The following is a 17,159-nucleotide window of genomic DNA, read 5'->3' as shown; positions in this document are numbered from 1 at the left end:
GGAAACGGCTCACGTGTTTGACAAATTTATTGAACGTTTGCGTCGTTTCCTTTTCCTTCTTGGATTTGGAAAAATTTTTAGGCAATATAAAAAATAAACGTTTTTCTTTCTTTCTTTTTTTCTTTAATCTGTGCTTGACTGCAATTCAAGATGGAATTAATACAATATTTTATCAAAATTTTACTGCCTCGTTGCGGATGGGTATACCTACGCTTCCTAGGTCGGACCTACCTATTGTATTTAAGTACCTATTGGATTTTTCTATTAAGAAATTCTCAGTACGAGTCAGGAGTTAGGAAGGAATCTATAAGTTAGGAATCCCCGTGTCTCGGAGAGCACGTGTCTAAAGCTGTCGGTCCTGCACGTGTCTAGGTCACCTTCGGTCTAGGAAAAATATATTTTTTTTCATCCTGTAAAGTTGTTAAAATTGAGATAGTATCGGTTGCCAGTCCACAGTCAATATGTTGTGGACCAAGATCCCAAGACCGCCAGACGGTACTTATTTTCTTACAAATAAAAATATGTATTGGACAGAGTTCTGTTAGTGTGTATCTACATGGGTGAGTACTTTTAACGTAAACGCATAGTACATAATGCCTCCTTTGGGCTTCGCCGTAGTCGGGTAAAAAGAGAAGTCCTGAGTGACTGACCGGATTTTCCAAAATTCCCATGGAATAGGGAATAAAGAGGATTTATATTTTCACCGAGCGAAATGTTTTCGCTAGTGACAAAATAAGCGTTACCTACGCTTATTTTACGCAGCAGGTATTCGATGTAATCTCAAAAGGACCCCACACGAAGAGCCTTTTGTCATATTATCACCATCTCAGACCTCAATACACACTCATACCATAGTTACTAATTCTGCATTCGTGACTCCATATTTTAATATTCCGAGCTCGTCGCCGACGCGTTGCCATTGCTACGACTTGATACATCGATAATGGCTCCATTCGCCTCCTTTTGAACATTATGTAACCTATTCTAAGAAAGGATAATGGGGATATTATGTTGCGTGCAACATTAAAAAGTGTAAGTTTAAACCCTTGTTTAAACCATAATTATAATGGCAATATTGTTAAGGGTTTACATACCCTGAATCCTCCTTCTTTCTCACTGACCACCGTGTTGGCTGGACGCGCCTAATAAAGTCTACAATAAGTAAATGGTTTGGATTGCCTTCCCAAGAGTCACCCAGTGATTATTTAGAAATACAGTTCCTGCTCTGCACAATAATTATAAGTCAATGTTTTTTTGGGAGCACTTAGGTAAAAATTTTGTCAAGTGCGTATCGAATCAGAAACGCGTAGAGTTCCGTAGCCATGCTAGTTGCGTAGCTGTGCCTATCGCGACAGGTCGACATGGCAATTGGGGTATGAGGCGGGGGAACGCCCCGCAAATAATATGTCACCCGCGCTATCCCGCACTGGGTTAGCACGGGGACTTTGCAGGCTTGCAGGGCGTCCCCACCTCGACTGCCACGTCAAACTGTCGCGAACTATACGCATTTAAGAAACCTACCAAATACTAATATGGTACTTCTAAGTCCCTCAATCAGGGGTCTTAGACGATTACTCAACATCTGTGAACAATATGCTAGAGATCACGGCCTTAAATATAATGTTAAAAAGACGCAGATGATGGTTTTCCGTGCAGGCAAGGGCCCGGAGAGGATCCCGTCGGTTTTCTTAGATGGAGTTCCTGTAGAAAGGGTGGCGCAATTCAGGTATCTGGGGCATATTTTAACTGAGGATCTACGTGATAACCAAGACATGGAACGAGAAAGAAGGGCTTTGTCTGTTCGGTGCAACATGCTCGCACGCAGATTTGCGCGGTGTAGTTCTGAGGCGAAGCTGACACTGTTTAGAGCATATTGTCAATGCTTTTACACGTGTCAGCTTTGGGTCAACTGCACCGCAAGTGCACGTAGCAGCATCAGAGTGCAGTATAATAACGCATACCGTATTCTGATGAAACTGCCTAAATACTGCAGCGCGTCGGGCATGTTTGCTGACGCCAAAGTGCCCGATTATTTCGCGATTATTAGATCTCGGGTTGCGGCTTTCTGGTTCCGCATCCGCAATTCTCAGAACGAGATCCTCAGGGTATGCTCTGAGTGTCCTGAAAATCGCATACCGAAGTACTGGCTTGCCGTGCATCGTGGCAACAACCGTAAATAATTTTTATTTTACTCTTGTATTCTATTCTATTTTATTTTATTTTATATTTAAGAAATGGGTGTAAAAAAAATTGCCTGAAAATAAACTATTATATTATATATTATATTAATGATTTTAAAATATCTACCTATTTAACTATGTAACCATTTGAAAGGATAGGTACCTAGTATTTAAAAAATAATTTTGTCGACATTCACGTTTCATTGTCAGGATATTAATTTAAATTAGAATTAAAATGTGCCTTTGTGTAGCATTGTTTCTATAAATAACAGTACTTGGCTACTTTTAATCCTTCGAGCTTTTATAGTTCACTTTTGAAATTGCTGTAACAGACCGTCAGACGGACTGAAGAAACTATTACGGGTTCCTTGTTTTATAGATGAATCTTAAAAAGAAAAGCATTAGAAATCGATAACAGATGCCCAGCAATAACCTAGATGAAAGAAGGTTAGAATGAGTTCTGATGTCGATAACAGCATGCCCTAAATAGGCATCCTTTGAGTTAGGTCTTGCGTCCGTTTATGAAAGGGCTGGTTGAGTTTGTTTCAAAGTTAAAATGATAATGGGTATTGCATTGAAGGTCTAGAGTTCGATCCTCGGCAGAGGTAATTTGGAAAGGACCCTGAGCCATTTTGGTCCAAAGGGTCTTGGACTGTAATATTTGTCGTTTGTCGCCTTGTTGTTGTTTGTCTTAGACCACATCATCACTTTCCATCAGGTGTGATTGTGGTCAAGCGCTTACCTATAGTAATTAAAAAAAAAAAAAAATGTACCGTCATTGAGCACCTTCGAGCGTGATAATTTATTTAAAATTTTCGAACAACAATTTTTTTTTAAATTTTAATAACTTTAATAATGAATTCTAGCCCCATAAACTACCGCTATACAAAACATCACCTCATTTTATTAACAGTCCAAGACTCTATTTTTCGAAATCCCTCAATGTTCAACTTTGTGCCATATGAAAGCTTTTGGGTACAATTTATTTCATACTGTGGCGGGGCAGTCGAGTTCATTCAAATTAATCAATAAAAAAATGTAAGTAATTAAATAAAACATAATTTTCGCGCTCGATTTCGACTTGGTATGAAGTAAAAATAAACATTATATCCAAAAGTTTCATATTATGGTTTGGATAGAGATTTTGAGGAGAACCACCTTAGTAATACGATCACGTTAGTTACGGAACCCTATAAGAGTGGGTAGTCGAAGAATCACCTATTATGAATTTTGACGGAATGATAACATAAAAACACAAGGTAAACTAATAAAATCCTATAAAAAAGAAAAAGCAGAGAGGAAAGGAACTAGTCAGTTTATATTTTTGTATTTTTATATCATAAAGTTATGGAGCTCTCATCTCAAATGAAAGGAATCAATATCATAACCATCCAGAGTGCAAACGCAGAAAAATATAAACCCCCAACAATAGTCGCTGTTGCGCCCTTCAAATTATTGCTGAGTATATTTTCATCGAAGACCGAATAAAAGCACTTTTTACTAGAGCATTAAAAAATGTTAGGGGTCTAACACACTCTTGGACTTGACGCTGATTTAGCTTTTCTAGGCTTCAATAAAAAAACAATCACTACGTGATCAAATGAGAAATAAGGAGATCCTTAGGAATACCAGAGCTCAGAGAAATAATTAAAAGTAATAAAACTGAATAAATAAAGTGAATAAAACTATTAAACCCTCATAGTTTCGATCAGTCCGTCTGTCCATCTAATTGTCTGCCCGTACGTTACAGCCATTTTAAAAATTAATTACATAAATAAGAGCTGTAAAGTTGAAATTCAGCACAATTCTAGAAACATACACATAATTGCTACACAGAGGCATATTACTCAAAATCATGTCACTAGCGATCGCTTGCGGCTTTGTTCGGCGAAAAAATAAATCCTCTTTATTCACTATTCCGTGGGAATTTCGGATAATACGGCCTTATCCTGTCTACATTTCAAATGGTATCTCTGTGCAACATTTCAGCGTTCTTGGTTGGGTTTAAGGCTATTAGAAAGAAGCATTAGAAATAATAATATGTACCTACCTATAGTTATTAATATTTAGATTAGATCATGACAGTAAATTAGTTGACTATACCATTTTTAACTACCGTTTAGTAATTACAATAAGAAGCCCCGAAATTGCAACATCAATACCAACCTTTGACCGACCATTGAGCGATGCGCGATCAATGCTCAAACGTTCTTTGTGGTTTATGAATGGGTACCAGGGCTCAAAGGTTTCTATGGGAACTGTTTCGGTAAATCGATGGTGTTTATTTAAAAATGATGATACAGCGCTGTTTTGCGTGTATCATTCATTTTGTGCTTATATTACGTTTCGATATACCGTCAAAAAATCTAAAGAAGACTTAAGTGTAAATTAAAAATTTATAACACCCCCGACAAGTGAAGGTTACAGTAACTAGAAAAGAGCTGATAACTTTCAAACGGCTGAACCGATTTTCTTGGATTATAGCTAAGAACACTCTCGATCAAGCCACCTTTCAAACAAAAAAAACTAAATTAAAATCGGTTTATTAGTTTCGGAGTTAAGATGCCACAGACAGATACACAGATACACACGTCAAACTAATAACACTCCTCTTTTTGGGTCGGGTTTAAAAAATTATACAGAAACCAGAACGCTAGCAAAAACGTAGACAGATAGTACTGATGATTACTGATGAAAGACTACGAATTTAAAAATCCTGTGTTTTTTAAATATTAGCGATAGAAAGAGAGGTATTTATTTAATTTTAGGCTGCCGTGCCGTGCGAGCTGAATTGCACTTTATAGCGTTGTAACAAAGTTATCGATCGTTTTGTACCCTAGCATCCCTAGCTGTTGGAAAAGCCGCCACAAAGCGTTGTCGCACTGATCTCTCTTGTTTATTCGTATCATTACGCGTAACCACGACTTTTTTAAAACGCAGCGTCAAAATAATCTGTGTGTGGATGCATCACGACTCACGAGTGTTAATATCCAACTTGATGATCGATTCAAAGCGCCTTTGTGTTGTATGAATGAGTAGGGTTCTGTGAGACGTTGCGACGGCCGACGGGGGTTTCAATGGATCGCGTTGCATCGATTATGTGCTTGTAAGGAAGTGAATGTCTATTAAGATAAAACAGGCGATTGAACAAGGTGCTTAACGTGTGTAATGAATGGGCGCCCTCATTGGAAAAGGATTATGGGGGCACATTGAAAGCAATTAGACGTAGTGAATAAACGTGGGTAGTTAAAAGAAAAAGGTATCATTCATCATCATTATCAACTCACTGCCATACCACTACAACACATGGGTCTTCTCCCAGAATGAGAAAGGGTTTGGCCATAGTCTACCACGCTGGCTAAGTACGGATTGGCAGACTTCACACACCTTTGAGATCATTATGAAGAACTCTCAGGTGTGCAATGGGTGTGCAGGTTTCCTCACACTCACGATGTTTTCCTTCACCGTTAAAACAAGTGATAGTTAATTACTTAAAACGGTATAAGTAGAGTTAAAAAGTATAGATATTATGTAACGAGGAATAAATTGAAATAGTTATTGCATAATAAAATAAAATAAACTAGAAATCCAATTGTGAAGCTCGCAAGACTTTATACATACATTACATGTGTAGAAACAAAAATTATGTATTTTTTACTTTTTAGTGTTTAAGTCTTTAAAAATGTTTACAAAAAATAAAACAACAGGAACATTCCTAAAAATAATGGTTGCTGACTCTCTTATCAACGCCCAGCCCAAACCTTTGAACCTAGAAAGCTGAAAGTTACCTTTATAATGTAGGCAAGTAATAAGCCCGGATATTTAAAAATTCCAACGGGAAATGGAATACAGTATAATTTTAATTTAATAATCATGCTGATTTTTAATTATTTCTATTTTTTATTAATAATACTAGATAAGTAGATAGTAATAATAGGTATACTTCGAATATTTCGCTATCTAACTTAAACAGGTATATTATATTGCATATTTTTGTATTTTAACAGAAAGCGACTTCAATAAAAATGCTAATTCGGAATGCAATATCTCGTTCTCAAATCTCAAGATTTGTGTTTTTGGCATTGGTTTAGAATTTTGGATGAAATTTAAATTGGACCCACTCGTGGAGTACAATTTTGTTTTAAATAAGTTCTAGAAATCTAGATTATTGTGAAATAGCTTACCTATTTCTGAGTTAAATACAATGTTTTAAATACGTTTTATGATCAAATAGAGTCCTTCTTAGATCACTTTTTGTCTGTCTGTAGTGTCTGTCAAGACCTGTCAAGGAACCAACCTATAGGGTAGGTACTTTCCGTTTACCTAGAGTCATGAAAGGCAGGTTGCGATATCTTATAGCAGAAGAAGGCAAAGGAAGAAATCTGGAAACCGTGATTTTGTGGAACTAATATCACAAAAAAATAAAAAGTGTTATTTCTTGTACGATGGTACGAAACCCTTCGTGTAAGAGTCCGACTCGGACCTGACCAATTATTTTTTTAGGTGGCCTAACTTAAAAGCTCGCCAGTTTATTTTAACGGGTATGAACTATGAACTGAAGATTAAACCACAAAGTATCGAAATTCGGTCCGCCCTAACCATAGGTGGATAGTTAAAATATTACGTGCTCATTGGGCTGTTGAATTTAAGCCATTCCTGTTATTTCACGTGCCATTAGTGCCTTCTAACCAATAATGCCGAACGGCCAATACCACTGAATAACTATTCGGTAACTACACCAGAATTCCTAACAGTTCTGAACTGGCTTTAACAAGCAGTGGCATTATTATATTTAAACCTCGCACTCCCGAATTTCAGTTCGGCTATTTTAGAAATCAGTAAAGGCGGAACCATACTTTTAAAAAGTGATGTAACGTGGCATTAATTTAATCACAGGAAAACCTCCATGGTTGAAGGGTCTCCACAATGTTTTCACAAGTTTTTACATATGAAAACAGCCAGGAAAAATGCAACTTCTGTCGACGCCATAGAATTTTCGATAGCTAGAATCAAACTCAATATCATCGCATCGTCAGTATTATCAATTTCACACCAACCACTATTGAGAATTGATCTCCTTTCAGAATAACAAGAATCGGTTCATTAGTTTATGAGCCACGATGCCATGGACAGATACACAGATACACACGTCAAACTTATAACACCCCTCTTTTTGGGTCGGGGGTTAAAAATGGTCACCACGCTGGCAAAGTGTGGATTCACAGACTTCATAAACCCCTTTGAGAATATTATAGAGAACTGTCAGGCATGTTTCCTCACGATGTTTTCCTTCACCGTTAAAGCATGTGATTCTTGATCTTTTATTTGATCCCTTAAAATGCACTTAAAAACTCCGTAGAGGTAGATATATGGACTTTGACTTGCTCAGACTTAAGACACTGTTAAAATGCGACAGCGTTCTATCGCTGGCATAAATCCCTCCCGTTTTATCTGAAACAAAGTCAAAGTAGATCTCAGCATGAGACTCTGAAATCAAAATCCGGGCGCCCTGAATATGATACCGCTTGTCTTTCCCCGCTTGTGATTAAAAAGCAATTCAGTAATTACACCAGAACTCCAAGCAATTCTGAATTTGCTTTAATATGCAGCGGCGTATATGAACACTTGGGAGTTCTGAGCCTCGTCCTTGTACCGTATCGTAAAGCATTCAATGGGCATTGTGAATTCACAAGGTATTGGCGTACGGCCTATCCCTCTATTGTATGCTACGTATGAGTAAGACTACCACGGGTTATGTTTAACGTAGGAGGTCTCTACTGAAACTTTTTCTCTTCATCGTATTCCTCATCGCTGAAGATCGTAACTCCTCTTTCGATTGATCACATAATGTTAGGAGTTATCTTGGGATAAAAAAACGATAACCCTCAGATCCACCAGTATACGAGAGAACGAGATTTCGACTTGTTTTTGTTTTGACGTTTCAAAATTCAAATTTCAAAATATTTGTTGGAAACTTTTACAAGTACTTTTGAATCATCAAGTGCGTCTACCACTGGTTTGGAAGGCTTTTCTACCAGAAGACCTAAGAACCAGCAAGAAACTTGGCGGTTGCTCTTTCTACGGTTTCAGTGGACGAGTCCAATGGGCATCACACAAGGGACACCGATGTGTTATTATGAGATCTAGGAGCATCCCAATATGCGTTGAGGGTGGCAACCAAGAAAGTTTTGGTAGGTAAAAATACTTAAGAACGTCGGGTATCTTCACAAGATTTCACCCTTTTAACAAGAAAGGTAAGTAATATCGGATCTTACGGATAATATGTGAATATGGTAAACGGATGCTAGTGACAATAACCGGGATTGACGACTTTACGTGTGCTCTGAAGCATGGAATAGCCAACGAAAGGGTCTAATTCGGTTCACCCATTAAGTTACTGGCCTGGGCCAATTTTGCTTAATCAGCGCAATCAAATGATATACGCTATCGAAAATAGGGCAGAGCTACCACTTTCCTGTACAAAAACAAATGTGTCAAATTGAGAACCTCCTCATACGTGGAAGGTGCTGCACGGCATGCATGCAAGATCTAACACAGAATAAGCGCATATAAATTACTATAACTATTTTTATTAAACCTACCTAGGTTTAATTAAAATTAAGGTTTAAACTAGAGTCCACAATTGTAACGTGTATTTTTTTTTGTAATTTTGAATAAAAAAAACACATTTTTAGACATCGCATCCGTTGCTCCGTTGCAACGTCATTGAAAAACTAACCAATAAACCAACAAATATACACCCTTTCACATTTATAATATGGGTAGTGGATATAAGTAATGCTTTTTTAGCTTTTATGGTACATACCTAATCAGCTCAAAAAACAATTTGAAGGGCTCAAAATATTCGAGCGTTTACGAACTGGGTTGAATCGTAAGGATTTAAGTACGCGTCGAGTTTGAAAGGGGGGATTTAAGCCAATTGAACAGGTTTCCACTTCGTAATCCTCCAATATAGACGTAATAAAGCGATTAGGGTATTATTTCTGAATCTGCATAAGTATAACAAACTTTTAAGCTTTTAAAAAAGAATAATTGTTGAGCCTTTGTTGAGCAGCAAAGCTTGAACCTTGCGTTAGTTACTGGATCATTATGTAAAACAACAGAATCACTACCCATACTAATTATAATCATCACTACCCATATTATATATATATGTGTTTGTATGTTAGTTTATTGGTTTGTCTTCCAATCACGTCACAACGGAGCAACGGATTGACGTGATTTTTTGCATAGGTTTAGTTAAAGGCCTCGAGAGTGACAAACGCTACTTTATATGCTGGAAAATCAAAGAGTTCTCATGGGATTTAAAAAAAAATTTATATAAAAAAAAAGTAAATACTTGACCTATCCATAACTATACTCATACATGGTTGCCCTTATGCGTTCGCCACAGGCCTCAGCCAGTTATTATACTCCACACGAAATTAAATAAGCCCTATTGTAATTCCGAAAGCAATTAGGTAATATTATAAGGGGACAGTTTGAGGTTTCAATACATCACATTATGAAAGACGTACATTCAAATTTAAGGCTGGTTCACATTATTCCAGTAGAATTTATTTCAGTACAGTGTATTAGAGAATAAAATAGATTATACAAATTAAGCTGTAGTAAATTATATCTAGCGAGTTAGTGAGTGTGGACCTGAAAGATAAGTGACCAAAGACTATCTGCAGGACGAAGAAGCGATAATGCGTTGCCGGTCCGGAAGATTGGCAGTTTACATTTTACACAAAAAAGAACAAGCTTAATTTGATTTAATCGAGAAAAATAAAGAGAATAATTAAATTTTTATTTAATCCTGATTTTTATCATGATTTTTATTTATTTTTAACATAATTAATTATTATTAATGTCGCGATGTACAGACGGCGTGTCAATGAACAATGTATCAATGACGACATAAGGCGTACACGACCATAGACCTATGATTTTTCGCTTCGCAAATTTATGTACACGACAAATATGTTTCAATTTCAATCAAATTTTTGCGGGATAATATTTCTATATAATATTTTACTATAGTCCAAGACCCTATTGCAGTACAGGAATTATAAAATCGAGACTCGCGTCATTCATTGCATTCCAACACTCGATTGAATTTAGTGGTTCTACTCACTGGCAAAATGTAAACCAGCCGTTTTATAGAAAAATACGTACTATGACTGCGTGTCATGTTCGGCCTTTGTTTTATAGCGATCTCTAATGTTGGGTACAATGTATGATCGTGCACTATCATCCTAATTATGTTTAGGGTTGCGTATCTACCTACTCTGTAGTCACGATTCTTTGGACTGATAAACCTGTGGTTAAACCTTTTTAACTTTTTAACCTAATTTACATATTTTTATGAAACTTGAATATGAAATTTGGTTCAGAGGTAGCCGGAAATAGACAAGGCAAAAAAATCGATCCCACGAGATTTTTAAAAACCTAAACCCACGCGGATAAAGTAGCATTGGGCATCGTCTAGTAAGAAGTATTTTACAAAAGTACTTATTTCTAGTTGATAGTAGTTAAGAGGACTCTATCCGTCACTCGTTTCATACAATCGTAGTTCCAATTTCATTTGAATATTAAGCAATCAAAGTCCATGAAATTTTGCAGACATATTCTAGAAACTAATATCTATGTCTGTGGTCTTCCAGATTTCTGTTAAAATATTCGGTTTCAAAGTTACGCGGTCTTACAAATTTTCATACAAATCTTTGAGCCCCTGTAGGTAATTTTAAAACTACATATTTTTAGAAAAATCTAAAACACCACAGACACAGATATTAGTTTCTAGAATATGTCTGCAAAATTTCACGGACTTTGGTTGCTTAATATTCAAATGAAATTGGAACTACGATTGTATGAAACATGTGACGGAGAGAGCCCTCTTAATGGTAGTAATATCGCAATAAATCGCTTCTGATTTTATTACTGTGTCATAATGACCGTTCCGTGACCACGGTCTATCGAAGCGATCGAAGCGGTCGTGATTATACGTACATTATGGATTCGCGGATTACTAGGTAAGTACTCGTTTAGAATGAAATAATATGTACCTACCACGTACCTACCTAGAACATAAATAATAGGTGCCTCGTTTCTTGATTTCTAGGTAGTTTTTTAGGGTTCCATACCCAAAAACGGAGCCACATTAATGTCACTGTTGTCTGCCTGTCTGTCCGATCGTCTGTCTGTCTTTCCGCATGTCACAGGTACGAGCTAGAGACCGGTGACAGACAGACAGACAGACAGACAGACAGACCGACCGACAGCAGAGTGACAATAATAGGGCTCCGTTTTTACTATTTGGATACAGAACCCTAAAAAAATCCCTTGGTAGATATAGATAGGTACGCCTTAATTTTCCGAGATAAAAATTACTCTGTATCCTTAAAATAACAACTCGGTCTATATAAGAATGCCTTTCTTACCTACCGTGATATTTCATAACTAATTCAGATTAAAAAAAAAATATAATAAAATAAGTTTTATTTTATCCATATTTCACTAAAAGACTTTTTGCATTGATTGTTTAATATTGGTTAAAAGCACAAAGTTCATGACACGCAAATTTTTATAAAGCCGATCTTCCAATGTGTGAAAGCGGACAGTTAGGTGCCGTGAAACATACCATATTATTAATTTATTTTTATTTATTTTATTTAATAGGAAGCCAACGGTATACCAAGAAAAGTAATTATGACGACTTATACAAACTTATAACTATCAATGTATACTTATAGGGGCTATAGGTATATTTTATGTGGTAATGGAAAATACATGTTTGAATTTTAAACATAATCCTGGAACAACAGAGGCGACCAGATCGCCTTGAGCTAGTAAAGATTAAACCCCTTTTAAGATTATAGTTCCCATATTGATCACAATATGTAAAATTACGAAAAGCCAATAATGCTAATATGTAATGCTGATCAAAATGCGAAACATTCAGGAAGAATAATAATTGCGTTCCAAATTAAAATTTGATTTGAATATCCGACAAGTGTAAATTAAAAATTTATAACACCCCCGACAAGTGAAGGTTACAGTAACTAGAAAAAAGCTGATAACTTTCAAACGGCTGAACCGATTTTCTTGGATGATAGCTAAGAACACTCTCGATCAAGCCACCTTTCAAACAAAAAACTAAAAAATTAGGTTCATTCGTTTAGGCGCTACGATGCCACAGACAGATACACAGATACACACGTCAAACTTATAATACCCCTCTTTTTGGGTCGGGGGTTAATAAATAGAAAATCCCATGAAAAAGTGATAGTACAATAAATTTAAAAGATACCTACTACTAATAGAAATGAATACGAACTTAGGGATCTATATTTTATTTATCGAAGACTCTAAGTATGTATAATTTCAACTTTATTAAAACAAATGGCATACAGTGCTACTGAAGAGCTAAAGATATTTAAGTAGGTACGTGCCTATTTACATTATTGTTTTAATATTTTTTTAAAATTAAAACGATATAATTGATTAATTGAAAGATAAATAGGCAAAACTGTTGGTTCTTTGCTGTTTATCAGATTTATTTGTCGCTAGCAGTAATAAGCTTCGCTTGCACTGGAAATCCCGCTTGCTGACTCACTGAGCCACTTGCATCTGCTTAGATAAGCAAATAAAGCGCACAAAAGATCGATACTCGATCGATATCTGGCATCCATTAGCCCACGTCAAGATTATCAGCAGGAGCGCATCTTCGAACCTTTGCATTGACATGTAAAAAATGGTGACTCGTCACTCACTCTTATCAGATATTTGTCCCGACTTCAGAACGGTGGGATTACTTGTTCTGAGATTCTATCGTAAAAAAATTGATAGACCTACTAGTGAAACTTTATTTAGTGGTTCATCATCGTCATGCGGACGAAGTCGCGGCCATCAACTTGTTAATATATAAATACGGGTTCCCTACCCAGAGGGTGCCATTTGTAACTTGTATATTCTCATGAACCGTAATTGGTAGAGAGTTGAAATTTTCACAGAATGTGTATTTTTATTGCAAACCGCTATAATAACAAATAAGCTGTGATAGCCTAGTGGTTAGAACGTCCGGCTCCTAAATCGGAAGTCGGGTGTTCGATCCCGGGCACGCACCTCTAACTTTTCACTTAAGCAATTAAATATCACGGTGAAGGAACGCATCGTGAGGAAACCTGCATGCCTGAGAGTTCTCCATGTACTCAACGATGTGTGAAATCTGTCAATCCGCATTGGGCCAGCGTGTCAGACTATGGCCTAACATCCTTCTCACTCTGAGAAGAGACCCGTGCTCAGAACTGGGCCGGCAATGGGTTGATCATGATAATAACGAATAAGTAATAAAAAATACAAAATGGTGGATAAAAATCAAAAAGTTTTATTTCTTGTACGATGATACGGAACCCTTCGTGTGCGAGCCCAACTCGCACTTGGCCAACTTTTTAAATAAAAAGCCGACCCGAAATTACCCCGTACTACCAGGCACTCAAGGACAAAGGTCATATTGGTACGGAAGCGGACGTAATAGGCTACTTGGAAGTTTTGACAACGACGCCAGAAGAGCCACTTTACAAACAAATGTCTTGAAGAATAAATTGTACTCTACTATTATTAGATTTGCCTTTCTTTCTAAAGGCTTCAACAGACGCGATAGCACAACACGCGACGGAAACGTGTCCAAAACGTGTCCAAGTCCTATTCGTTCGTATAGTATGACATTTTGTCATACTATAGGAACAGCGCACCTAAAATGTCTGGCAATCAACTTGCGGGCCGCGTGTTTAACCAATCGCTAGTTTTCACGCGGTAGAAATCTCCTCATGTCTTTTTTAGTCTGCCAAAGAAACGTAAAAATCGACTACTAGTGCATTGTTCAAGTTGTTTGCCGATATCTGTACAATGCGATGCAAAGCCATGCTATGCGTCGCTGCCGATGCGTTTCACGTCTGTTCAGGCCTTATACTCGTACTACAGCCACTACGGACAGACAAAGGTAACTTCCTAGGATAAGTAATATTGAAATTAATTGGCATCATACAAGCCCAACAAAGTAGGTCTATAAATAACCTTCCAAGAAATATGCATTGTTTTAACAAGCCATGGCATTTTGTCGCAATACGAGTAAGTACCGAGCATGCTCCAGATGCTTGGCTAATAAAGCGACAATCGTCATGCTTTCATGGGTTCCTATTGTCTATGTAACGGGATAGGCGATGGGTACCTAACTACCTACGAGGTCGCACTGAACTTTTAGTTCAATCTGGGACAGTGAGTTTCAGTGGCTTTTGAAGGTCGGCGATTTTTTTGGCGCAGTGGTGAGCGCTTTGGCAGAGTGAACTAGAGTGACGGAACTCTCGATTTGATCGACGGTATGTCAAATATTAGATCATGGTGACGTGAAATCAAAGAAAAATAGGGCTACTTTAGGGCTACCTGGGTTAAATGTACTAACATTTGACGCCTGCCAGTGACGCCGAAGTCTCGACGTTTTGTTAGAAGTTCCCACTGTCGTGAACTGTGGCTATAATTTTATTAAGGAAGATCCTGTCATTTTGGTATTTATATTTTCTAAATCTATCTCTTTCAATCTAAATGATGTTTACTAGTAGCGGTTGAAGCGTTCAAATAATATCAAACCATATTTATACGATGACCAAGCGCAAGCCAAGTAAAGTCTGACCAGAAAAATAATAAACTTCGCCATATTGCGGAAAACTAGTGGAACTAATTTACATATGTAATAAGTAACAAATAACAAGACTCTATACTTAGTCTCTCTATCTACTACTCTGTACCTACTTATTGCAATGAAAAATGCAGAAGTGGCGTCCCCAAAGCAAGGCACAATATCAAATGTCTTTGAATTCGCAACTAAAACAACTTCTTACAACTACTTTACAACTTCTTACTTTAGATCTTTATTGTTACAACTTTCTGGAACAAATATAAAATAAAATAAATCTATACTAATATTATAAAGAGGAAACCTTTGTATTTTTGTATGTTTGTATTGAATAGGCTCAAAAACTACTGGACCGATTTCAAAATTTCTTTTACCATTACTTAGAGGTATTCTTCCGAATCCGTATAGGCTATATTTTATCCCGTAAAATAGAAAAAATAAATGTCCACCCATGCGAAGCCGGGGCGGGTCGCTAGTATAAAATAAAATTAAACTTGGGGTCTTCCTCAACTCCTCTTCCCTCCTCCTTTTCTTCTTTCTCCTCCTAGGCATGCGAGTAGGTACCTACATCCTAGTTGTCATCAACAAAGATAACTGTTATACGAGTAACTCCGAGCATTTCCTAAGATTGATAGAATGTACATGGCTTTAAAATCTAGGTCATACTATGTAAAAATGTTTAGAATTTCATCAAAACCGTGCCACGTCCCAGCTTCATTTAATTTTCCTGTCATTTCTCACGAAGGTAAAAAATGAAACATAAAACCTGTGCTTTTACTCGTAACACCTGAGCTGAGCTGTAGTCCTGAGTACGGACACGCTAGGCCCAAAATGTCAGCCACAATGCTACGAAAGCGTTAAGCTGCCTTCTAGTCCATGGTATAAGCGGTGGCGGTTTTTAACAATCTGGCATAGGATTCGTTGATGAACCTCGAATTATTTTATTGCGTTAGGCCACGATTGCTTGGTTTTTATGTCTTTAAGTCTAGGTCATGTTATGTAAAAAATGTTTAGTTGTATTGAAAAAAATTATACGTAGCTGAGACGTGTCCCAACTTCGTTGAATTTCTTGACAGTTCTCACGGAGATAAAAAGTTAAACACAAAAACTGTACTTTTACTCGTAACACCAGCTGAGCTGAAGTCTTGAGTAAGGACACGCTAGGGCCTAGGCCTAAAATGGCAGTCACAATACAACGAAAAAAGACCACGCGGATGAAGTCGTGGGCAATTCTCACATAAGCGTTTAAAGTTTCTTGAAGATGGTTGGTTTATATTTGTTAACAATAAAATAAGTGAAACATGTATTTATGTAAAGTGTATGTAGGTTTATTTATTTTTATGTATAACCCTTCCCCTTCCCTACGGCTTTTTTCCATCCATCCATCCATCAGCCTGTATGCGTCCACTGCTGGACATAGGCCTTTCCAAGAGCGCGCCACCAAACACGGTCCTCCGCCTTCCTCATCCACCCGCTCCCCGCCACCTTCTTCAGGTCATCGGTCCAGCGGGCAGGGGGTCGTCCCACACTGCGCTTACCGGTACGCGGTCTCCACTCCAGAACACGTCTGCCCCATCGGCCGTCGGTTCTGCGACAGACATGACCTGCCCATTGCCACTTCAGCTTGCTAATCCTTTGAGCTATGTCGGTCACTTTTGTTCTTCTGCGAATTTCCTCGTTCCGGATTTTATCCCTGAGAGTAATACCCAACATAGCTCGCTCCATAGCGCGCTGAGCGACCTTTAGTTTGTGGACGAGGCCAACTGTCAGTGTCCACGTTTCTGCTCCATACGTCATCACAGGTAGGACGCACTGATTGAAGACCTTAGTCTTAAGGCTTTGCGGTATCGACGATTCGAAGACCTGACGTAGTTTTGAAAATGCTGCCCAGCCCAGCTGAATTCTTCTGTCAGCCTCCTTGTCGAAGTTGTTCCTGCCGAGTTGTATAATCTGGCCGAGGTAGTTATATTCTTGAACAACTTCGATGCTAACATTCCCGACGGTGACGGGTCTTGAGATAGCGTGCTCGTTAATCATTACTTTCGTTTTGTCTATGTTCATCTCAAGACCTACTCGTCTGGAAGAACAGCTAAGCTCGATCAGCATTTCCTCAAGATCCTGTAGCGATTCAGCCAATAGAACTATGTCGTCCGCAAATCGCAAGTGTGAGATATTTTCGCCATTCACGTTTATGCCTCGACCTTTCCAGTCCAATTCCTTAAACGCGTCTTCTAAGGCACAGGTGAAAAGTTTTGGGGATATTACATCTCCCTGCCTCACAC

The 17,159-nt window shown here is 37.8% G+C and overlaps 1 protein-coding gene across 2 annotated transcripts in view; it reads right to left on the bottom strand.

Annotated features, from left to right (window-relative positions):
• LOC123872272 (hemicentin-2) overlaps window positions 1-17,159 on the bottom strand; it is a 143,012-nt gene that overhangs the window by 23,769 nt on the left and 102,084 nt on the right. The window lies entirely within an intron of this gene.

The sequence above is a fragment of the Maniola jurtina genome, chromosome 15 (genome assembly GCF_905333055.1).
Source record: "Maniola jurtina chromosome 15, ilManJurt1.1, whole genome shotgun sequence".
NCBI classification, from domain to species: domain Eukaryota; kingdom Metazoa; phylum Arthropoda; class Insecta; order Lepidoptera; family Nymphalidae; genus Maniola; species Maniola jurtina.
Note: the sequence above shows the minus strand (reverse complement) of the source record. Positions and strands in the feature narration are given on the sequence as shown.